Source organism: Trichogramma pretiosum, unplaced genomic scaffold, assembly GCF_000599845.2.
Source record: "Trichogramma pretiosum strain Unisexual culture from Peru unplaced genomic scaffold, Tpre_2.0 scaffold97, whole genome shotgun sequence".
In the NCBI taxonomy this organism is placed as follows: Eukaryota; Metazoa; Arthropoda; class Insecta; order Hymenoptera; family Trichogrammatidae; genus Trichogramma; species Trichogramma pretiosum.
Window position 1 is genome coordinate 411,401 of NW_019640794.1, and position 24,680 is coordinate 436,080.

General features: G+C 42.3%; 6 non-coding genes across 6 annotated transcripts; all 6 read left to right on the top strand.

The window, feature by feature from the left end:
• The first annotated feature begins 16,567 nt into the window (after positions 1-16,567).
• Positions 16,568-16,686, top strand: LOC111693352. The gene has a single exon (XR_002763404.1). It is a non-coding gene; the product is annotated as a 5S ribosomal RNA (ribosomal RNA).
• Positions 16,687-16,892: 206 nt separating this feature from the next.
• On the top strand, positions 16,893-17,011 carry LOC111693344. Its single transcript, XR_002763400.1, has one exon. It is a non-coding gene; the product is annotated as a 5S ribosomal RNA (ribosomal RNA).
• Positions 17,012-20,123: 3,112 nt separating this feature from the next.
• LOC111693353 lies at positions 20,124-20,242 on the top strand. The gene has a single exon (XR_002763405.1). It is a non-coding gene; the product is annotated as a 5S ribosomal RNA (ribosomal RNA).
• Positions 20,243-20,448: 206 nt separating this feature from the next.
• Positions 20,449-20,567, top strand: LOC111693345. The gene has a single exon (XR_002763401.1). It is a non-coding gene; the product is annotated as a 5S ribosomal RNA (ribosomal RNA).
• A 206-nt stretch (positions 20,568-20,773) lies between these two features.
• On the top strand, positions 20,774-20,892 carry LOC111693330. The gene has a single exon (XR_002763392.1). It is a non-coding gene; the product is annotated as a 5S ribosomal RNA (ribosomal RNA).
• Positions 20,893-21,101: 209 nt separating this feature from the next.
• On the top strand, positions 21,102-21,220 carry LOC111693331. Its single transcript, XR_002763393.1, has one exon. It is a non-coding gene; the product is annotated as a 5S ribosomal RNA (ribosomal RNA).
• Positions 21,221-24,680: the final 3,460 nt, after the last annotated feature.

Here is a 24,680-nt window from a genome sequence, read left to right on the forward strand (position 1 = left end):
GACAATAAGCACGTGAACTTTTTTCAGTAATAATACGTGAGTACAAATAAAGTTGGGCCCAAACAATTAAATGATCAGCAGCGGCATCGGTGCGGCTACTAATTGCGCAACTCGGCTAGCTACATTTAGCTGGACTAGCCACATTATTAGATGGCGTCCGGCTCTGCGATACGTCATAAGATTTATGTAATTATTACATGCACTGGCAGTGCGTGCTCACGAACGAGAGCTGACAAAGTTTCAAGGTAGTTGTCACAGTCGCCGGCGGTGAGTCGCGAATCGCTCGTTGTTTTCTTTCTCGTCATCCGTAACGAATAGCCGGCAGCAGCTGCATTGAGGCGCGAGCCAAGGAGCGAGAAGTAAAAAGTGAGCAAGCGAGCCGACCTTTATAGTTCATTATCCACGGCTTGATGACGATCGCGTTCGCGCGTCTTGCAAGCTGCTCGTGCATATTCCCGAACGTGCGTGCATAGAATGCAATATAGTGCGTCGTTGAAATGCGCCCAACGACGCTCCACCATACAACAAGCACGCAGCGTCGGCTCATCTTTTGTAATGTCATCTACAAGTATAATAAATTGGCCTGCAGTTGACTTGGAGCCGCCTCAAAGATGTGGGTCTGAACGTAATTCTTCAGGACTACGTACTTCATCAAGTACATAAATATCCTTTATAATACGCGTTGAGGTACTAGCCAATACCTTGCGGTACGTTTTTAATTATCTTACCGCGAATAGACTCAGTTGATTCATCTTTAAGAGTAATACCATCGACCGGTGAGCTGCTGCTGCTCTAGGGCTGTATCTCAATGCCGATGCCGTCACGATGGCTTGATCAAGCACTGCAATTCAGATCGACCATGATGAAAGAAACTACAGAAGCTACACTTACGCATGCTTGTATACCGTTAATTTTTATTATGACTTACAATCGGAAGTCTATTAAAGCAAGTGCCAAGATGATACGTCATTAGGAGCCAATGATGTATCTTCGTACGTGATTGCGCATTTACTCAACAGTCGCTGTTGTGTAATTTCTTCGTTTTTTTTATCAAAACTTTTCCTACTGGCCCGGCACGGTGGGCCTGAAATGTAGGTAGGATAATTTTAATAAACCCAATTTGAAAGTCTTGTAAAAACCTTCAAATCCATCGTCTCAGATATTTTCTACAAGTCCTCCTACTCAATTAGCAATAGACAACGCGATGAAAATAAAAAACAATTTATTCGATTTGTTAATTGTTAATAAAAATTTATGAATAAATTAACAAATAAACTCAATAACAATTTATATAGCCTTTGAGCACTCAAAGGGCCTTTCCACTGGTTATTTCAAAACCTTGATTTGGCCTTTTTTGACTGAGCTACGACACTTTAAGTTTACACATTTTTCGCTCGGGCATGGGAAAAGTTGGAAAGATTTGACGACTGTATATTTTGAAATGTACATGAGGAAATTTTTACTTCTTTATGCGCGTAGGCATGTTTTTCTTAAAGCACTCACTACCGAAAAATTTTAAATGTACAATTAATTTCGTTGATTTACTTATAATAATGAGATTATAATATGTATATTCTTATTCTTGGTCGCAAGAAAATAAATAGAGACTTTCAGATGAAAGTGAAAAATAGGTATAATTTTTTAACAGGATCAGCTAGGATTTTGATTCGAACGGTTTTTTCATCTGTTATTGATCGACTAAAAAGTGGTGCAAACAGTTTTGGTGGCCATTTTGATGCAACCTATTGCGGCTTCAGCCCCACCGTGCAGGGGATGTAGGAAAATCAATATAAAGGACGAATTTTAGTCAGTGAAATTTGTGGTATCGTGAGAGAATTTCATGAATTCGATATACTAAACTCATCAGTGCATTAAAAACAAATGATATAATAGTCTGGAATCGTCGCAAAAATCTTGCCATTTGGTTTGGTGTAATACGAGCTAAAGCATGTAACGTTGCAGCAAGCTTGTACACCTAAACACCACGATAAAAGTCCTCCCTAATCATGATAATGCACAACACATTGCCAGCCGAAGAGAAAGAAAGAAAGAGAGAGCAAGAAATAAAATAAACCCAACGGTAGAAAAGAAAATCTTGCTTATTACGTCCTACCTGCTAAAGACCTGCTACTGATGGTCTGAGTAAACAGAAGCGTGCACGGACTCGGGCATAAGGCAATCTTTCATTGGCCTCCTCAAAGCATAGAATATCCATTAGGAGCAGGTAGGATCTCTGCGCGGGGGCTCTCTAAAAATCAAAGCGAGCGATCTTTCATTGGCTCGGCTCCCATGAAGTGCGGCTGCAGCAGCAACCTTGAGCGAGCAACTGCAGTTGCGCGCCGCAGTTGAGTAACAACGGCCCGGAAAATCGCGCTGCTAACCCAGCGCTTGATTAATATCGACGAATGCGCGGAAGTCCAGTTTGCTTCTTCAATATACTTTTATCTAAATACGTCGAGGAGGCTTTTGCGCTGCATGCACATAATATGGGTGTACATAGGCTAGCACCAAGGCAGAGAGCTGTAATAGCGGCTACTGCTACGATACACTACGTGTACACGTACAGACACACACACATCCAAACAGGTAATACCCGTACGGAAAGCTAAGCTCGGTCGATCGCTGCTGCTTATATATACCACTGACCACTGTTCTCTGTCGAGAGAGAGAACAATCGCGGCGAGGCTGCGCGCGAATTCTTCGACGCGTACACTGGTCTTCTATTCGTATATTTCTGCAAAATATATTATACCTGTGTTACTGCAAGCAAATATCGCCAGCATAGAAAACTGCATCGATACTTTTTTTATCAAATGGAATTGGAAAATTTTGAATAATCATTTTAAGCGAATCGATCGCTCACGGTTTATTCCAACCAATTTACCTAAATTTATCAAACCAAAGTTCCAAACTAACAAGGAGAGCTTTTCAGGTTCGGGTCATGGATTTGCTCCAAAATTTTTTTGGGGTCTCCTGGTACCCAATACTGAAGTTCCCTGTGCTTGGTTTGATCCAATGGGCCTTAGGGCCCATTTTGTAGAGAATTTTCCACATTATAAAAAAATCTTTGTTATTTTCTAAGTTTTAAAATTTTTCAAGGAATCTACTTGGATTTTTTCAGAATTTTCGGGACCATCTACCACTCTCTTTACGAAGTCCTAAAATCTACCAAAAGAAGCGTCAAATTTGGGCCTCTTGAATTAAGTGATAGATGGTCCCAAAAATTCTGAAAAAATTCAAGCAGATTCTTTGAAAAATTTTAAAACTTTTGATCGTCTCATTTTTTCGTTTAAGTACTTCTATTTCGATATAGAAAATAACAAAAAATTTTTTATATTATGGAAAATCCCCCTACAAAATGGGCCCTAAGGCCCATTGGATCAAACTAAGCACAGGGAGCTTCAGTATTGGATACTAGGAGACTGCAAAAAAATTTTGAAGCAAATCCATGACCCGCACCTGAAAAGCTTTCCTTGTAAGTTTAAAGATTTCCGAAGTGTATAGAACAAGAAATAACCACACCACCGGGTAGAAACAGACGCAACGTATATCAGCAATTACTTTTACAGCTCGCACAATGGACCCATAAGTCTATAACCCACATAACGCGCGAATAAAAAAGTTCATAATGCATATATATATGGCCGATTCTCTGTCAAGTCGAATGGCCCAAAAAATTTTTTTCTGCAAATATGAAAAACTTGTTGTATTTGATGTCAGATTTGTCCAAAAAAATTTTTAGAAAAATTGGGGCCGTCTATGACACTTTTTCAGAGGCCTAAAGTTGGCCATTTTAGGGTTTTTTTGAAATTCATGAAAAATCACAAATATTCAAATAATTCCTGGATCAGGGTAGATGATTCAAAATTAAAAGTGCCCAGCAACTTTTATATTGGAACTTGTCCAAATTTTCAGAAAAAAAGTATGCCAAAGTGATTGGAGCCACCTAAAGACGTAATAATGGGAAAACATAAAAAGAAAAACGTAAAACAAAAAATCTACTCGAGTTCGAACCGTACTTTTATTTCCTAAACTATGTAAAAAGCTTCCCAAAGATATCAACTACTGCCTAATAAAGTTTTGTAATGGGTCTTAAAGTTTAACGCAATGTAGACAACAATGTGTGGCGAAAAACGTGCAAAAGAGGACTGAAAATGGCTGTTTTTGGTGATTTTAGGTATTTAAGGCCTATTTTTGACCTTTTTTATACGTTTTTCGCCACACATTGTTGTCTACATTGCGTTAAACTTTAAGACCCATTACAAAACTTTATCAGGCAGTAGTTGACATCTTTGGGAAGCTTTTTACATAGTTTAGGAAATGAAAGTCCGGTTAGAACTCGAGTAGATTTCTTGTTTTATGTTTTTTTTTAAATTTTCCTATTATTACGTCTTTAGGTGGCTCCAATCACTTTGGCATACTTTTTTTCTGAAAATTCGGACAATTTCGAATATAAAAGTTGCTGGTCACTTTTACTTTTGAATCATTCTACTCTGATCTAGGAATTATTTGAATATTTGTTATTTTTCATGAATTTCAAAAAAACCCTAAAATGGCCAACTTTGGGCCTCTGAAAAAGGGTCATAGAAGGCCCCAATTTTTCTAAAATTTTTTTGGGATAAATCTGACATCAAATACAAGTTTTTCATATTTGCAGAAAAAAATTTTTTTTGACCATTCGATTTCACAGAGAATCGGCCATATGTAATACTAGTGACTTTCAGGCGCGCTTCGCGCGCGTACATCTTTCAGTCAGTTTCGAAAAAGTTGCTATTTTGACCGTAGATGTCACTTTATTACGTTTTGACTCGAGTCAAAAGTCAGTCGACCAATCAGAGGCCGAATAGATTGGCTTCACTTTTAGGGTCATCATTATTTTAAGAGAGGAATATAATATACACGTGCTGTTTCTGCGCGGTACATGACTATACGTTTATTGCGAGGAGGTATGCACAAATCGATTGAGCTATAAATTTCACCACCAGGCATGGTATATTTTTCTTGAACTAATTGATCGTATACATTATTCTCAATTCGTATAGTCTGTTAAATAGAGAGAAAATTTATTCCTCAATGGAAATCGTGGTCGCTATTTAAAATTTTACAAATGTTTTTCGCTAGGATACGACTCAAAAGATACAACTGACGCAAGTTACCTGACCGCAATTATAAATTTTATTTCACACAACCCCCGAGATTGTATCGTCGCGTGACCCGATGAGAACGATGGAATATTGCTCGATCAAATTCGGCTCCACACAGAGCGGTGCAGCTACAATGCCTATGCTTGCGGCGATTTGCATTTATTTACATCCTCGAAAATGACTTTTATTAGTCGCAACCGCATGCAGTTGTCAAGGTCAACAAGGTGTTACAGTACACACAAGCCATTGCAGGAGGGGGATTAATGTGTCTATAAATAGCCCTTTGCGCATCTTCGACGATCAACGTCGAAGAATAATTGCCACGTTGAACTTTTAACATTGATCGATCGTCGCTACAAGTTTGGAATGAGCCATATAACAAAGAGGCGAGTGTATACAATAATATGCGCGAAACACTGGGTAGATCTTAACGTGACGAATGAATAGCGGCCGCAACGGGGAGGGAAACCAAGTGAACGATGTTCGCTGCAGCCGCTAACATCGTGCCCGTGAATGCAGCTCTGAAACAGAAGCGTACAGAAAAAGAGGAAAAGGGCAAAAGTGCGCTAGAAAGCACGTGTAAGGATATATATGCTGCTACGGGACAGCAAGAGCTCAGCAGTACTCTTTGAGGCACTACTTCTCGGCTGCATACACGCTGATGGCTGAGAGTCAATTTCTCGATGACTAGAGAAAATGCTAATTTAACCACGCTGTAATTATGAGAAAACCTATTACGGCCTTAGCATTATCCTCCTGCGAGGTATAAATTCATGCTCGAGTTACGTGATTAGCACTTTGAGGGTTCAGAGGAGAGACAGTGATCGAAGAGATCTTAATTTGCGTTTTCGTATTTTTTATAAGAAAATGCAAAAATAACGCTCAACTAATTCGCCAATCAATTGAGTACTTGCACAAAAAAAACACAATTATATCGTTAACGTGTAGGCAATTGGTAAGAATAATAGTTTTGTTGAATTCGAGTGACCTTCGAGACTGGATGCGATTCAAGGTACTCACAACGCAGAGGGTTGTTCCACCCGTTCAGTGGCTCGACCGCAAGGCCAAGGTAATCTGGACGCTGCCACGCATAAACTACACGGAAAGTGGGGGAGCACACGGCATACGCATCAAAATGCGCCCGCGCGATTGAAACTGCACACCGCACGGGGCACGGAACGCTTTGCACACAATGTGCAGCGCCGCTCAAAGTGGCTGCGCAGGATTGTGCGATGTTTCGATCTTCGAGGGAGCTCCATATACGCAAGTAAATACGAGCGAGTTTTCATTGCATTGTCGTATGCTATACGGCGGCGATTCGCGCAAACGCAATGAAAATAGCCACGGGCCGCTGCAGCTGCAGCTGCGGGCTCGTACCTATATAATACGCGCGGCGCAGTACGCGTGTAATAAACAAGTGTGACACTCTCGAGTGCAGTCGCGGAGGAAGCGTATACGCACTCGATAATGCTTGATTTATGACTCTTGCCTGCGAGCGAGAGCCGCGTATACAGGTATACGTGTGCAGTACGCCACGAGTGCGCCACGCTGCAGCAGCCCATAATGCCCGCGCGTGTGTATACTCGACACATTCAAGTTCAAGAGCGAGACAAAAGGCTTTTATCCTCATTGTGTAAGTGCGCAATGCGTGCGAGCTCGTTGCCGCACTTCTCTTATGCGCTCTCTCTCTTACTGCTCCAGCTGATTCCAAGCTGTGTGTCGGCGCACACTTGACACGCGCGAGGGAATTTACACGTTGATGTGCGCCACGTATATAATACAGCTGCTGCAACTCAAACAGAGACTCTCGGCGGCTGGTATTACATATCGCGCCACGAACGCGTAATACGCCCCCCCTCCCTTCCCCCTCGCATAGACAACGCGTAAATGCAATTCTCCGCTAGCGTATACGCGAGAACGAAGCGTCTCTCAGCCATTACTGCAACTCATATATTGTTAACGTCTTCTACGATTCCTTATTATTATCATTATTATATATCATAGTCGTCGTCGTGTTCGTTATAAAGTGGCATTTATTACGAGTGCCGAGCTAGCGAGAGAGAAAAAAGTAACGCGGAAGCGCCCTGGTGTAAAAGGTGTAATGTACCTTCGCGGCTACGCGCGTAGGTGTTGGCGCGCGGCTATCTCACAGCCGCATAGTATATACTACGTGCGGCTTCAGTCGTATTCATATATATAGAGCTATTGTTCGATTACTATCGAGCTCGCGATATACGTAATTGACTTGTTTTTCTTTTCACGTGCGTTTATGTACGTCGAGGGTAAAAAAATGCCCGAGCTATCCCAGCCGCGCACTCGCGACTCCCCAGCACGCGATCAGGCGGAGGTATATCGAAACGATGATTTATGTAAGCCGATCCCTGTCGAGCGGCAAGGCGACACGATGCCACGATGCGATATTCCCCAAGAGATAGCGCAAAAACGAGTTTTATAGGCCTAATTAGATCACATGCTTATTTACGCGTATACTAGTACTAGCTGCCTCATGATGACTACCACCGTCGCTGCCGCTGCTGCTACTACTACTACTGGGATGCGCGAACACGAGTCTGAGGAATGGATGACTGCTCGCGACGCGGCGTTCATGTCTATGGAAAATAAAAGTTGTTTTTTTTTCGTATTTTTTTAGAATTTTTTGTGCATATATATTACCGGAATTTTACCATGTGCGAGCTAAGTGAGCCTAACATTGATATATTTAGAACTTGGTACTGTGTGTATTAGATTACTGCGACGATATACCGCGGCGACTTTTCCGTTAATATTAAGCGAATCGGTGACCTTGAATATATTTTTTTCTTTCTGAAAGTGTTCGCAATCAAGAATGAGACACCTAAATAAATGTAAAACCTGGTAGAAATGATCTATTGGCCTATTGACCAAAAAATTATTAATTAAAATGTTTTAAATTGCATATAACCAAAAATTGGCTTAATTTTTTTAATTTTTCTGTCACAACTATTCTGTCACAAAAATGAAAATTTTAGGCGCAATTTAACTGACCTGAATATCAGTTTTATTATTTCAAAAAATATGGTCAAACAATTTAAATGTGATAGAACTACTTTAAGCCTCAACCACTAGATGGCGAATACCCTTTCATATGTAGACATGCAAGTGGTAAAGTAAAAATATAATTATATATATATGAGTCTCTGTTATAATATACAGCAATGTAACGGTATTTCCGTAATCCAAAAGCTAGCCTACCTATTAAGGTATTATTTGATGAAAAAAATTTCAGCTTCTAAAAATTTGATTGAAAAAAAAAAGGAGTTGGTGAGGTTAACGAACTACCCGGCCAAGCTTGCGAACGCGTGCCGAACGAGTTACAGCCGCTGAGCTTTAATGTCATTACCATCACGGTGTCAATTAATAATGCTGACTTAGTCGCACATAATTTCTAAGCCCGTGTGCTGCCGAGGATGAAGAAAAAAACCAAGTCATTCCTTATCGTCATCGTTTTGTATTACAAGGCATCCGCTTTTTCCACGCGGTTTTCCTAGCCTACGAGCAGTGACTGCAGATATTACGCGAATTATTACGCGTTTTATACTTGTAAAATGAGCTTAATACACTAGTGCGCCGTAGGCCATGTACGTACACTTAAGTAGGCCTAATTATTTGCGAGTAAATTTATAATTTCCGACGGAATTCTTTTGGTTTGCCTGCGTGCGTACGTGTTTTTGTCGATTATCGCCCTTTTAAATCGCCGATTCAGCGCCTCCAACTCTCCAATGCGCCGTTTAATTTCAATTTTTCCCATTATTTACCACTGCTTGGCATTTTATGCTTTTGCGCTCGGAGTTGTTATTTTGTACCTACACATGTAAGTGCGCTATAAATCGAGAAGTAAAGCAATGTACGAGTTAAATCGTTACAAAATCTGTCGCATGCCGTAATGATCAATCGACATTCCGAACGTGAAAATAACGTAATTTCTCCATAACCGGCTGTCTGATGAAAAGCAGAATATAAAAACACGAAGAAGTAGAATAACAAGAAAATAATGGAAAAAAAGTTAAAGAGAACAAGTAAAAAAAAGAAATAATATAACAATTCTTCGATCGCTTTCGTGTCGCGTGTAAGCGAGTATCTGAGGCAGGTAGCAATTTTCTTCGTTCCAAAAACAGAAATAAAAAGGGCTTAACCACTTGATAAATCGAACTTGGCACTCGGAGCCCACGGTTTATATATACGCGAGAGCGACGACCACTATGTACAGTGAAAACTTGTGTGTCGTAATTGCATCAACCCGAGCGCGTAAAATCAGCTCAGCGTCCGAGAGCAGCCCGCGCGCGCTTTATCGAGAGAAAAAAAGGGCAGAAAAAAAATAAAAAAAGTAAAAAAAAAAGAAAGTCCTGTGTATACGGGGGAATAGAGTGAATAAAAGAGGTAAACACGCGCTGTGCACACGACCTTGGAAGGCTCTTGGTCATCTCTCTCTCTCTCACTCTTTCTCCGCTCGAGCGGCTCTACTTTAAACTGATTATTCAATACAGTCTCATCGTGCGTGAGCGTCGCGCGCGGCTAAGTGTCTTTTTTTCTCTCCTCTCTCTCTCTCTCTGCCCAGACTTTTATCATCATCTCTATGGCCGGAGAATAGCCATTGACCAGGTGCGCGCGCTTCTGAGCTTCCTTTAAGCGCTGCTGCGTGTGCGACGTTTTTTGCAGAAAGCTCGATCTGTACGCAGACGCAATCTGTATACCGCGACGAGTCGAGACTTTAATTCGTACCGTTCACCGCGGTATTTTCTCTCTCGTTCGATTTTTTCATTTTCAGTGGTTAGTTGCGGTATGGGATCGTTGCGAGCGAGATGAATTCGAGCGAAAACCCTACACCATTTTTCGGAAAACCTTCGAACTTCGAACGCTCATACTTTTCCAACATTTTTGTAGAAAATACTTTTGCAATTCAAATTTTTTAATAAGTTTACATTTTAATAGTTTTGCTAGCGAGCCTTGTAATAATGACAAAAACCAGTTTGTATTTTTGCGATTCGACGCAGCGCGAGAGAGACGGAGAGAGAGAGACTATATTAATCCCAGGTTGCTCGTGCAAGCAAGCGCGGCACGAGACTCGCGCGCAGACTATGGCTGGCCGAGCGCGCGCGCGCGTGACAGGAAAAACATGGAAAAAAGCATCGATACTGTTACTTTGTCAATGGCACATCGCCGAGGGTGATACTTTAATTACGGTAACGTGGTAATAGGTAATACCTCGGCGAGCAAGGATTATAATTATCGTGATTGATTCTCTTTCGCGCATAATTAAATTCGAATTCTCTCTCTCTCTTGTGTTGCAGTGTGTCGGACTTTGACTCTGTACTGCGCAATGCGCACTGCAAACTGCAAAAGCTTATCAGAGCCACCGTGTGCACACATAGACACACACACACACACACATACGGACGCATTATTGCAGCAAGTAGAATGCAGAAAATTGTTTTAAATTTCATGCATTATCCTGAGATTTATCTCGGGAGCGCTGGCCATTAATTTAATTGCGACTGCCTCGTTATTGGCCGCAGCTCACCGACCGGCATACGTGTGTGTGTTTGTCTGCGTGTGTGCATGTATATATGTACTCGGTGCTCTTGGTCACTCCGTTGCTGCAGGACTGATTTTTCATTTTTCAGCCCTTACGCATACTAGTCATGTGTGTATACACGGTAGCGTGCGTGTACTCCGCTTACACAGGCGATGGGAAAAAACTGCATGTGAAGAAGCTACGCGACGTATAAAAATAATCCGAGCTAGCCAATTTGAAGCGGCGGCGACAACAACGTCGTCGGCCGATATAATTATCATTCCAATTTGCTCGGCTATTTTTGACTGTGCGGAGCTTACGTGCAGCTCACAGCGCACTCGTGCTATTCTTCAATTGTAGTTTAGTTCCGGAGACAATTGCGCAGCTACGCGAGTATGAAAATATAATATAAAATACGCATGCACACACATACACTCAACTCGGAAAATATTATATGTATGCTAGTACGCGGTGATCGGTCACGCCAAGCAATCTCGTAATTCCTCGAGCTTACATACTTCGCGGCACATCCAGCTGCGCATTAGATATGATAAGAGAAAATGGGTTCGCGAGCGCGCGGTAGCTACCTACCTTGCGTATATGTTGTACATACTATACGGTACGAAATTCTGCATCCTCGACGAAGCAGGAGCAAACTTACGTAAATAATAAATCTGGCCACGCGGTGTGCGTGATACGATCCAAATGCAGCGATAGGAGCGCGAGAGTCCTGTGTATATAAACAGCTAAATCAACGTTTCGTGGCGATCGTCGTCCTTGCGCGTCCTCTTCTCGTGCGCTAGCACAAAGCACTGTGAGCTCATCGTTGCGATCGTTAAGCACGTGTGTCAGCCAGCAGCTCGGTTCTACATAATCATACGTACGTATACTAAATAGGCAAATGAGCAACGCAATTTGCAGCTGCGCATATATTATATAAGTGCAGGCGAGAAAGGGCAAAAAAAGGACGAAAAACCGAAAAAAGACAAATGCCGTAAGCTCGCGCGCCGCTCGGCTGTAATTGCATTTATAAATTCGTGGGTTATTTAAGCGCCGCGTAAAAAAACTTCCAGCTAGACTGACGATTCTTTTCTCCGTGCGTCCATTATACGACCCCGAGTGCGCCTACAGCAGGACTAGAACATATTATAATGCACTCTCTACTTCATCTCGCCGCCTTTGCTGCTGCTGCTGCTGTTCATGGCTATATATATTATGTACTGTATACACAGACAGACAGTGCAGGTCTAATAAAAGAGCTGAACTATCTTAAAGGCCATAACGGATTTCATTGGTCGTTTGGCTGCGGAGCGCGGCTCACGTTAATTGTAGCTTCAAACTGTGGACGAGCGCGGACCTATACGAGTCCCTTCCTCGTGCGTGCGGCTATGCTATAAGCTCGAGACTCGACTCGCCGGCTTTGGGGCTTTCGTGACGAGAGCATCAAGTATCGCCTACCTATATGTATAAAATACATTGTATATCGCTTAACTATATGCATGTATAGAAGCGGCGCACACTGCACTATCGCAACGTCCAGCTACTACTACTACTATTACTACTACGAACTACCAAGCCTATATATTCACATACGCACGCACACGCATATGGTCCATCTAGAAGATAACGCTCTACTTGCGCTAAAAACCATTATATACACCTATAGGTGAATGCCAATGCGAACGACTTAATCGCAGTCGCTAAAATAGAAAAAAAGACGCGCGGCGCGACAATCGAGAACTCGACGCGGCTGTGCTTCTCGTTATACTTTGCGAACGCGATGCGTGCATGCGTGCGTGCACGAAGCCCGCATCTATAATGGCCTGTGCACTGCACGCGCGTTGGCACTGATCCGGCGCGCAAAAGTCCAAGCCTACGCGCAAATAGATTATATACACGTACAAATCGCACGCATGTGTCGGTAAAAGCTATTAGTACCAGCTCTTGGCACGCTCGCTGCTTCTTTTTTTTTCTTACTTTTCTTGCTTGCGCGAGAAATCGAGTGGACGTTGCCGCATGCAAAACCTAGCGGTTTTCGCGTGTTGCAGCTGTAAATCAATTTTATATAGGTTTTAAAAGAGAGCGAGATAGTATAAGAGCAAGAAGAGGTGTATACGCGCGTCCAAGAAACCGTCAACGTATGCGTGCAGACTCGATCATGCAAAAGAATCGCGGAGATATAGCTTGCGCAGATGACTTTTACGATCGAGTACGGTGCGCAGGTAAATAATGTTTGTATTTATACGGCAGATATCTCGGCGATCGCATGCTTCGCAAACGCAGTTTCCAACTTCAGGCTGGTACGCGTTTGCGTGCCGCACAGTAAGAACACCCTCCTACGTCCCCAATGGATATAGAGAATTGCAACATACCAGAGACGCGCGTTTCGCAGACAATTGCGAGTTTTGACGAAAAATTCTAATAATAAAGTTGTGCGCCTCTACTCGTGTGTTCTCGCAAAGAAACGACGCGAAGGACGCGAATATTGTGCATATATATACGACGACTCGGTGTTTCCGATTCTAATCTATTCGCTGAAAAAAAAAGAGTCGCAACAGTCACACGCTATTACAAGCATACCAGAGACAGACACAGAGAGACAGAAAAGAGCTGGAGGGAGGAAGAAAAAGAAACGAGAGACGAAGAAAGAAAGATGGAAGTTAAACATGACCATGGCTCATGTACACACGGCGAAACCCCTTGGCAGAAGGATCGGGGCTTCCTTCTCAAACGGCGAGAAGCGTCGATTCGATCGGGTTAGGTTTGCAGAGAAGGCCCTGTGCGGCACTGCATACGTATACAGCTATCGGTTTGTCCGTTTGTGTCTGTGTGTATCTATGTGTATCCGCGCAAGTTTGTTTGTGTGCTACAAGCTCGAGGCACGGGCTCATGCAGCTTAACAACAACTATACAGCCATGGGTCCGTGGGCAGCGAGCATGGGCTTGAGTGGTGCATTCGCTTGTGTTTCTCTTTCTCTCTTTCTCTGTGCTTCGACTCGCGCGCAGCTGGCTACAGTAGTAGTTGTCTACGAGAAAAAGAAAGAGAGAGAGAGAAAGAGACAGCTCTCTGCGACGTTGCGCGCATTTCCCCGGTTTTCTTTGTCGTTTTAAGTGTGCTCGCACACACACACACACACACACAGCTCGTACATATAAGCGCAAATGTATAAGCTCTCTCGAGGTAGATACGTACCAGGGCCCGGGTAGTATCAATGCGCTGTGCGCACGGGATATATCGCGTGAGTCTAACAAGCGAGGCCTAGACCTTACACCGGGCCCATTATTACGTCTCGCTGTGTAAGCCGCGCGCGTACTGTGTAAATGCAGCACACACACACACACACACACACACACACACACTAGAGAATACACGCACGTTCATATACGCACACGATCTCCAAGCGATGTGAAAAATAAAGAAATATATAAAGTATCTTGGCTCTGATGCCTCATGAGCAAAGGACGCTGCTGCTCTGCTGCTGTTTATATGTATAAATATATATGTGCGATGCGCGTCTGGCTATGTGCAAGCACTCGAGTGCAGCGATCCCCGAGGCTGGCGCCATGGCAAAAAATGCGCGTAATCCTCTGCGACGACGCGCGCGATCATGCGCTCAATGAAATTCCACGCGATATCCTGCATAAGCTGTACTAATGCCAAGTATAATACTCGCCCGTAGTATAATACCAATAAAGTTATAGTATGTATAAGCTTGCGTATTTTTGCGCGCATGACACATTCTGCGCTGGTATAATATAAGTATAAGTATTAGAAATTTGCATCTCCCGGGTCACGATCGGTTCTCAGGCTTCTTCTTGCTCGATCGAGGCAACCAAGCACACACACACACATAAAACGAGCGAGCGATTAGCAATTTCCTTTCCGCGGTAGCTTGAGACTCTCAAGCTCGAAGCTCGAATTCTTAGATATATTCCGCACAGACCGATGCACGAGAGAAGACATCGATGCGGATTCAACATCCTCCGCGGCTCGATCTATACGAATTAGATGTATTCACACAGCACACAACAACCGACGTGGTGTGCTCGCGCTCGCAGATTGGAAAACGAAGCTAACAGCTTATATAGGAGCGAGCCACTTGTAATTAGCATTTTTTTTACCTCGGGCACGCGCATCAGCAGCAGCACCAGCATTTTCCCAACTTTGCAGGTAAATATTTAACCCACGTTTATACGTAAACGTGCATAATTATGAAAGATCCAGTCTACACAGTGCGCGTGTTGTGTGTATGTACAGTTGAAGCAGCAGCAGCGGTCCCCAGTGCGGTAGTTGCCCGCATGGGTGCAATTCTCGCTCGCTCGGTATTTTTTTAATTAACCGTTCATGAAATGTAAATATAAGCTCGGCTAGGCGATTAACTACACTCGTGCAGCTTGCCTTTAACTTGAATTCAAAGCCTCTCTCTCTCTCTCTCTCTCTCTCTCTCTCTCTCTCTCTCTCTCTCTTTAAATCCAGTTTTTTCGTGAAAATAGCAAATTTTGAAGTATACGGCTCGTGCTGATTTTTTCATGTTCCCAGTGACCCATTACTCGTACTATTATTTGGCGATATTTATAACGTGACTATTATTACGTGGTGCAGGTACACACAGTTGGACTCGTGTGCTGCAAGTAACTCGAGCGAATTATCGGCGTCGAAAGTCGTGCGCTGCAAATTACGCTTCACAACCAAAGCCTAATGAAAGAAACAATTTAGACTAGCGAGAGCTGGACTAGGCGTTGCCAATTGTGTCCTGTCTCTCGAAGCACACATTCCATGGTATTAGTGAAACGATCATCAGCGTCGGTGCGGCGCGGTAGGCTAGTAGGCAGCAGCAGCAGTAGCAGCTAAGGCAGTGATGGTGGAGCGCAGTCATCGTTTACAAACCGACATTCCTCGTGGGCATTCGTATGAATGCGAAAGAGCACTACATGACAAATAAAAATACGCGAAAAATGCTTTCCTCTCGCACCATTTCCCACAAATGCGCGGTGGCGACGACGACGAGGAGCGACGTTACGACAATTTAGCCTCCCCGCGATCTCTGCTGCTCGACTCCCCAAGTCTTCAAACATATATTGCTGTGCATGTCGTGGCTGGAGCAACTCGCGGTTGCGACTCGAGCTCCGAGAAGGATGACGGTGGCGGCGACGACGCCAGGAAAGGGGAGGGGAAGCAGGCGACGAGCTCGCGTCCTTGATCTGTGTCAAGTGCACTCGAGCTTGCTCGCTTGCACACGCGCGCGCGCGTGCACGCCAGTGCTATACGTATATAGTACTGGAACTCGAGCAGTTCGTCGGCAGCGTTGAGAGTTGCATATGGGAACGCGTCTCATTACACGAGGTAAATCAAGCAGTGCGGCAGTACTCTAAATGCGTGCGCATTTCTGTGTACGCGCTCGATGCATCATCGGGCTGCAGGGAACCACTGGGGTTACATGGGTTAGATGTATGTATGCTGGGGATCTACGTGCTAAATGAGCAACAATCCACAGGGGATGTTTCACCCAAATAAATTTCCCAGCGGTAATAATAAACGTTTCTTTGCTGTCAAAGCGGAGCCCGACTTTGATAGAAAAATGATTAATCAAAATACTTAAAATGTCATTAACGTGGTATCCACAATCGACGTTCTAATTGCATTTTATCAGTGAAAACACCGGTTGATTGCATAAAAAAGACATCACTTCTGCTTTGAACATTATTTTTTTGGTAATAATTCCAATTACTTGTTAATTTACTTTTTTTGCTTAAAACTGAAGAGCATTGCACATCATTTAATCGTTACTGCAAATTTTATTATAAAAGTAGTTTTTAAATATGACTTTCAACAAAATTGTGCCTTATGTATTGCTTCGAAATCAAACATAATGTCTACGTCCATATCACTTTGAAAACTACGGTTCTCGTCCGATCACCGAATATAAGCAAAGTTGAGCGCGGTTAGTACTTGGATGGGTGACCGCCTGGGAACCCCGCGTGACGTAGATACTTCTCCTTTTGATTTCTTGAACAATATTTTTTTCATTTTTTAAAATTTTATGAGATATTCCTTGTTATTTTACTTTTTGCTTCCTTTGAATTTTGGAATGTAGTAGATCTATAATCATTACTGCAATTTTCATTATAAAAGTTGCATTTGAATATGACTTTTTACAAACTTGTGACTTATGAATTGCTTTGAAATCATACATAATGTCTACGTCCATATCACTTTGAAAACTACGGTTCTCGTCCGATCACCGAATATAAGCAAAGTTGAGCGCGGTTAGTACTTGGATGGGTGACCGCCTGGGAACCCCGCGTGACGTAGGTACCCCTTTTTTCTACTTTTTACAGCAATAAATTTTTTAGAATTGTCATTTTCCCAAGATATTAAATCTTAATTTCTTATTTTATTGTTTAAACCCGATGGTAATCTTGGTTGAAAAAAGGTAATCAGATTTATGGATTATATAGATGTTTTGTATGCCTTTTTTAGATCCTCTTGAAGCATCGGTGTCACGACGAGAGTACAAATAAAAATTATTTTTAAAAACAATGAGCAGTTGTATAAGGACATCTGCAAAATGTAAAACTTCTTTATGGGTATAAAAAAATTTGGCAAGTTTATGGATTCAATTCTTTATTTATTTTGATTTTTTATTTATTTGATTGTAACACTCATTTTCAAACAAAGAAACTTCGTAGAGCTCTTGGAGCTTTAGTAACAAAATAATTTTAGATTACGTGGCTAGGAAGCCACAAAATAAGTAGTCTCAGAACTCATGTAACTATCCTCTGAAGCGAAAACGAGGCTGATAAACATCTGCTTTTAACATGTTCCTTTTTTCGTTTTAAAGGTGCGTACATAAACATATGTCACAGAGTATCAAATGTCAGAGAGATCATATTCAGTTTTTATACTTATGATTTTTATGTGCTGCAGCTATTTTTAAACTTTTACCCTACGTGATATATTTATACAAAGATGGAAGAGCTATCACGAACTTTGGCCTGTAGCAGCCAAGCATATATGCCATAAATCTTCGTTCATAAGCGATTCGTCGATAATCATTTCACAGATCTCTAGCGGTAACCTGTTGCGCGTCAGCTTCAAAAAACAATTCAGGGCCCATCGATGAAAAAATCCTCTCGACATTATCTCGCACAGATGCATAGCACAAACCTGACTAGGCTCTTCAGGGAGCTCCCATAATTTATTTGAGCGCACAAATTTCACGTAGTCGTCGAAGGTGAGTTGTGTTGCCGCCTTTTTAGCTGGTAATTGAATCAAGTTGTATAGCGACAGACTCGGATTCATCATTAATTTTTTCGCTTTTTTTGCAAACTCCTCGTCATCATACATCGATTTTTCAAGATGCGTCGACTTGACGAATAATCCGTGCTTGGCAAACAATTTCATGATGGTTAGGGCGTCGTCTCGGTCTAATTTGTATCCTCTTTTCACAAGACGTTCGGTGACGGCTAGAAGGCCAGATGCTAGTTTTAGTTTGAAGTTTTTATCCTCTGGCAGTTCGTGTTCCTCGGTAAAACAAGTGGAAAAAACAAAGGTAGACAGATCAGCACCATGATCCAAGAGTACGTCGACCACGTGCGGCAAAAGATGCGCTACAGCAAATTGCAGTGGTGTACGGCCCAAGTTGTCCTTTGCGTCTATCTGCCCCGTCTGCTGTATTTTGTTGGTGAACTGGAAGAATATATCCACCAAGTCATCATCGTATTCTCTAATGCAAATAATATGCAAAGGAGTCAATCCATCCTTATCAGGTAAAGTCGGATTGGCACCACTTCTCAGCAGCAATTTAACTACCTCCTTGTTATCGTTGCCAAAAGAGAGCAAATCGGAAAAACCTAATGTTTGCATGAATTCGGAAACCAAATACTGACCGCTTCGCAGTTTAGCCGTATTCATTTTACTGAACATCAGAGTTAAGTGAAGCGAGGAATAACCCTTTTCTCGCTCGAGACAATTAGGATCTTGACCGAACTTGAGGAATTTTTTGACAATGTTTTGGAGACCAGTTATACAAGCCACATGAAAATGTGTCAAACCGTCCTCGTCGGTATAATTCACATCGTATCTGTTGTAGATTTTAAAAAGGAAAAAGTGGATAATGGTACTACAATGACATCTAGTCGCATGAAGCAATGGTGTGTTGCGATGCAACACTGGCCTGCCGCGTTCATCAATTTTGGGCTTGTCCTTGTAGCCACTGCGAACCACGAATTGAATGAATATTTGTCCAACATCTTCGTCCAGGTCATCATTAACTATGAAATCTATAGAATCCGAGAGAAGAAAGTCAATTTCTTCGGGCCGAAAGATTTCTCCAAGTTTTGGAAGTTGGCCCGGCCAATTTTCAAAGACATCTTTGAGCTGACGGAGAAATTCGTGTCGCTCTGCTTCGACTTCGAAATGGACATTTTTTCGAAAACTTTTTAACTTTTTTTTACATTCTTTACGGCTAAGATGAGCCGTTGCTCTGCTCAAACCGATGACTTTCAAATCATAATCAGCGATATCAATTACACTTCCACTATCGAAACTGCCATAAAATTCGTTGTCGGACGTAGACGTGGTTCTGCGCACACACGCACACATAAACATATTTCGCTTTGATTTTAAAATATTTGTTTTTTTCACAAAAACCACTTGCTACTAACTGCTACGCTACGGCGTCGTAACGTATACTGACTGTTAGAAAGTTATGACTAGGCTGCAGAAGCCACGTTTTTCTTAAATATACATTTTAACATGCTGTTTTGTAGCCCCCTCCAACCCACGTATTATATTACATTTTCTCCATAATACCTAGTATACAGAGTAAACACGTTTACAACACGAGATGCCATCTGCCCCAAGTCACTACTAATGATCAATGCAGATTAATAAACTTCGTAAAAATATTTCTGGCATTGTAATGGCATAAATCGTCAATGTCGAAAAAGAAAAAACTTTGTAGTATTATATAAAAAGTGCATCAAGTAGTGCATTCTGATAAGTCGACCAAAAATTACTCTAGTAGTGAGCTCTGATAATAATTGTTACGTATAAGAAACAAAATCAGCCGAATTACTCAAATTTAGATACGTTTTAGCTGATTGCCGTAAGCATATGAGTTACCGTTGATACTGCAAAATTGCAAAAAACCTTGAAGTGGCAGGTAGTATGATTTCGAGTACGTTCTAATTGCATTTTATCAGTGAAAACACCGGTTGATTGCATAAAAAAGACATCACTTCTGCTTTGAACATTATATTTTTTGTAATAATTCCAATTACTTGTTAATTTACTTTTTTTGCTTAAAACTGAAGAGCATTGCACATCATTTAATCGTTACTGCAAATTTTATTATAAAAGTAGTTTTTAAATATGACTTTCAACAAAATTGTGCCTTATGTATTGCTTCGAAATCAAGCGTAATGTCTACGTCCATATCACTTTGAAAACTACGGTTCTCGTCCGATCACCGAATATAAGCAAAGTTGAGCGCGGTTAGTACTTGGATGGGTGACCGCCTGGGAACCCCGCGTGACGTAGATACTTCTCCTTTTGATTTCTTGAACAATATTTTTTTCATTTTTTTAAATTTTATGAGATATTCCTTCTTATTTTACTTTTTCCTTTCTTTCAATTTTGGAGTTTAGTAGATCTTTAATCATTACTGCAATTTTTATTATAAAAGTTGCATTTGAATATGACTTTTTACAAACTTGTACGATATGAATTGCTTTGAAAACACACCTAAAGTCTACGTCCATATCACTTTGAAAACTACGGTTCTCGTCCGATCACCGAATATAAGCAAAGTTGAGCGCGGTTAGTACTTGGATGGGTGACCGCCTGGGAACCCCGCGTGACGTAGGTACTTCTACTTTTGATTTCTTGAACAATATTTTTTTCATTTTTTAAAATTTTATGAGATATTCCTTGTTATTTTACTTTTTGCTTCCTTTAAATTTTGGAATGTAGTAGATCTATAATCATTACTGCAATTTTCATTATAAAAGTTGCATTTGAATATGACTTTTTACAAACTTGTACGATTAGAATTGCTTTGAAAACACACCTAATGTCTACGTCCATATCACTTTGAAAACTACGGTTCTCGTCCGATCACCGAATATAAGCAAAGTTGAGCGCGGTTAGTACTTGGATGGGTGACCGCCTGGGAACCCCGCGTGACGTAGATACTTCTCCTTTTGATTTCTTGAACAATAATTTTTTTCATTTTTGTAAATTTTATGAGATATTGCTTGTTATTTTGCATTTTTTGCTTCCTTTAAATTTTGGAATGTAGTAGATCTTTAATCATTACTGCCATTTTCATTATAAAAGTTGCATTTGAATATGACTTTTTACAAACTTGTACGATATGAATTGCTTTGAAATCACACCTAATGTCTACGTCCATATCACTTTGAAAACTACGGTTCTCGTCCGATCACCGAATATAAGCAAAGTTGAGCGCGGTTAGTACTTGGATGGGTGACCGCCTGGGAACCCCGCGTGACGTAGATACTCCTTTCTTTTGACTTTTTCAAGCAAGAGGATTTTCGTTTTTGTCTATTTTTAACAATTTTTGAGTCCAAACTTGTGTATTTTTTGCAAATTATATTAATTATCTATTTCTCATTTAAGACTTACGTTCATGCAATGTATGATTCTGAACGACGGTGTCAAGTTGACTCTATTTGCATGTAGCATAATAGCATATCAATCGAACGAGGTGCAGGAGAAAATTATTAGTCACTCATACTCGTGAATATAATGCTCTAGTGCGTTTATATATAATATTCCTTGTAATATTGTCATAGTTTGAATACGTCGTCGTAGTTCGCATCGCTGCACGCGTCATATTCTACACGTCGTGATCGTGCAAACGAGTGAGTGATCGAGAGAGAAAAAAAGCGAACTGAAAATGAGACGCAGATGACGCCGCAGTATTGATCCGCAGCTTGCGGATGAAGAGAGTAGAAGGGGGTTGCAGTGGTTGTTGTTGTTGTTGGCATTATATTGCCGCCGGCCGGCGAGACGCCGCGCGAGACTTTCAATGAAAGTATTACACCATAATCGATGTCACACGGGCACAATTGATATTGTCATTACTTACTAACGCTACCATTGATGGCTTAATTGTTCGACCGCGTGCACACATATAAGATTGAGATCCAGCGATCGCGCACAAAACGATGTCATGTAACGTAAGGGGGTCCAGTTAGTCGTCGTTTATATAATGACGCTCGCTGCTCATAGGACCTATGCGTTCGACTGCATGTGTACGACCTCTGACAGAATATGTATACGTATATAAACGACAGCTGCACGTTTAACTGTACCGCGAACTCGATAAAGTGGACATTATCATTGTACGACCAACAAGCGCAACAACATAGGTGCACGGAAAAATTGACGTTTTTCAAGACGCAGCAATAATACGATCGAAGAATGTGTACGCGTGAGCGGTGCATGTGTATGCATATATACAAAGACTGTACACGCTACAACAATAATCAGTGCTGCATCCATTATATGCTAGGCGAATATTAACCGTACGATCTGGCTATGTGCTCTCTCTCGAGGTCAATGCGTGAAATTAGTAGGGATTATTCGAGCGCGGCAGGTTATACACGAATAGCGGACGGCTCGCACGTTGAACAATATGTTGGGCAAAAATATCCAAGTCGGAGCCTTTGTGCAGCGCGCGCGCGGCGTTGAGCTTCTTTTACTGCGCGTGGATCTCGATCTATACCCGAGATAAACCTGGGAGGGTATATGTAGTTCATGGCCACTTCATAATCTCGGGTACATCGACGGCTCTGTGACCTGGCGCGCGAACGAGGATCGATCTTCGTCAGTTATATTATACATAGAGCCAAGTGTGAAAATGAGAAATTTATATGGAGCGCATGGCGCGAAGCGGGTGCGAAATGTCTCTCGTGGGAATGACGATTGTTTTCTGGCTAATAGCAATTCGAGCAATTGGAAAAACTGCGGTGCACGCCGCAGAGGAATAGCTGATTTTATTCATCGAGTCGTCGCTAGCTAGTCGCGTCTCGCTCTGTAGGTCAAGTCGCCGCGCTGCACACATGCGCGATCATCAACTGGCACTGCACAGCTGTGGCTGCAGTATTATATCGGCGCACTACACACATGAGTACAGCCGCAAAATCACGTATCCAATTACTCATCGATGCCTCGCTAGAGCGCGAAAATGCGGATCGTAAGGCGCGCTGAGCGTATGTGTGTTGTGTGTGAGTAAAAACGAGCCACGGAGGTGCGTATTTCGCGCAAAATCCATCGCAATGATAAAATTAGAAGCTCGATCTTGAGGGAGAGAAAGAAAGAGAGAGACAGAGAGTAACCGCAGTACGGCATAAATGCGCGCGCGCACACGGTGCATGCATAGAGAGGCGGCGAGTGCGCATATACACGCACTCTTCTGCGCTAACGTAACGGTACGCATGTATACGTTCGAGAGCTAGAGACCGAAAGACTATGGCTTCGAGAGAGAGAGAGAATGAGAGAGAAAAAATATCGACTGTATTCAGCATCGATTCGCATTGCGTCGAACTATCGCACAGCCTATATTGTGGTGCTTATATGCAGTATAAAAGACTCTCTGGTGCAGTCTCGGGCCGCAAAACCACGGGCGCGCGCGTGCATTTTTCTTATCGCGTACGCGATGTAGGTGCATCAAAGCTCGGGCATAGTACACGCAATGCACGCACACATACAGAGCAGCAGCAGCAGCAGCACCGCGAGAGCAACGGTACGAGTAATTTCTTATATATTCGAATTCGCGCATACATACATAGACTGAATATTATTACCGATATATAGGAGAGCGTGTACCTATATCCTTGTACACCCACTGATGCGCGACGCTCAAGATCCCCTTCGTCGATCGGGTGTGCGCCTGCATATACACGAGTGTATATAGAGAGTACAACGCAGCGAAGAAGAGAAAGAGACGAGAGAGCAAAAGCTTCGTCTTTGGCGCCGAATACGAACGCGCGCAAAGATCACAAGAGCCGAGAACGAACGCGGAGAAAGAAGACGCGGAAAGAATATAAGAGAGAAGCCGAGGGAGAATCGACAGTAGAAGCACTGCGTATCGAGTCAGGCCCACTGGTCCCGCTCTTTATGTAGACAAATAAAAATACTTCACACCTACTCGTCAACTATTTGGCCTACATTTCCGGCGTGCTTTGCCTTCTAGCAACCGTTTACCCCGAATTTTCTCGATTCGTGTATATTCGGCGAGTCACGTTTGATAATAGCATCGAATCTATCGGAGTGCTCGACAGTAGCGATCAAAAAAACGCGCGTAACCATGTATTGATGTATGCTTTCTCCCGCGCGTTTCATCTCACAAAAAAGAGTTTTGCTTATACACTCGAGTGTTATTGCAGTCAACGAGACGAGCAACCGAATAACTAGTTCACGCGCGCGCACGTCTATCGAGATCAAAGAACCACCTCAATGTAATATCAATTATGCGCGACATGAATATTGGCTCTCGATATATATATAATGGATAAGTAGGTCTATACGTATATATATATGCGTGTGCGCGCGAGATGAATGGAGCTAGCTCTAATGGACTTTACGCGCATTAGAACGAGCGGCAGTGGCTAGCTCGGGTGGATGCCACACGCGCACTCGTCTGTACCTGCCTATAGTATTTTGTATTGAATGCCTGGGCAATATATGTAATATACGCGATGCGACTTCCTCGCGTATTTCCTCGAGCTCGGCTATGGTATAAGCTCTCGTTGCTGCAGCTACAAAGTGCCTCTGATGTAAATGTAATTGTGCACTGCTCGGTGCAGTACGGCGATGCAGCGGTGCTTACACAATATTACATAGCTTGCGTAATCGCCGAAGCCGGAGCTCGTTCCATTCAATGGTGCATCGATCGCGCGCACCGCCTCTGATATATAAAACACAATGAAAAATAATGAATAATTTTCGACGA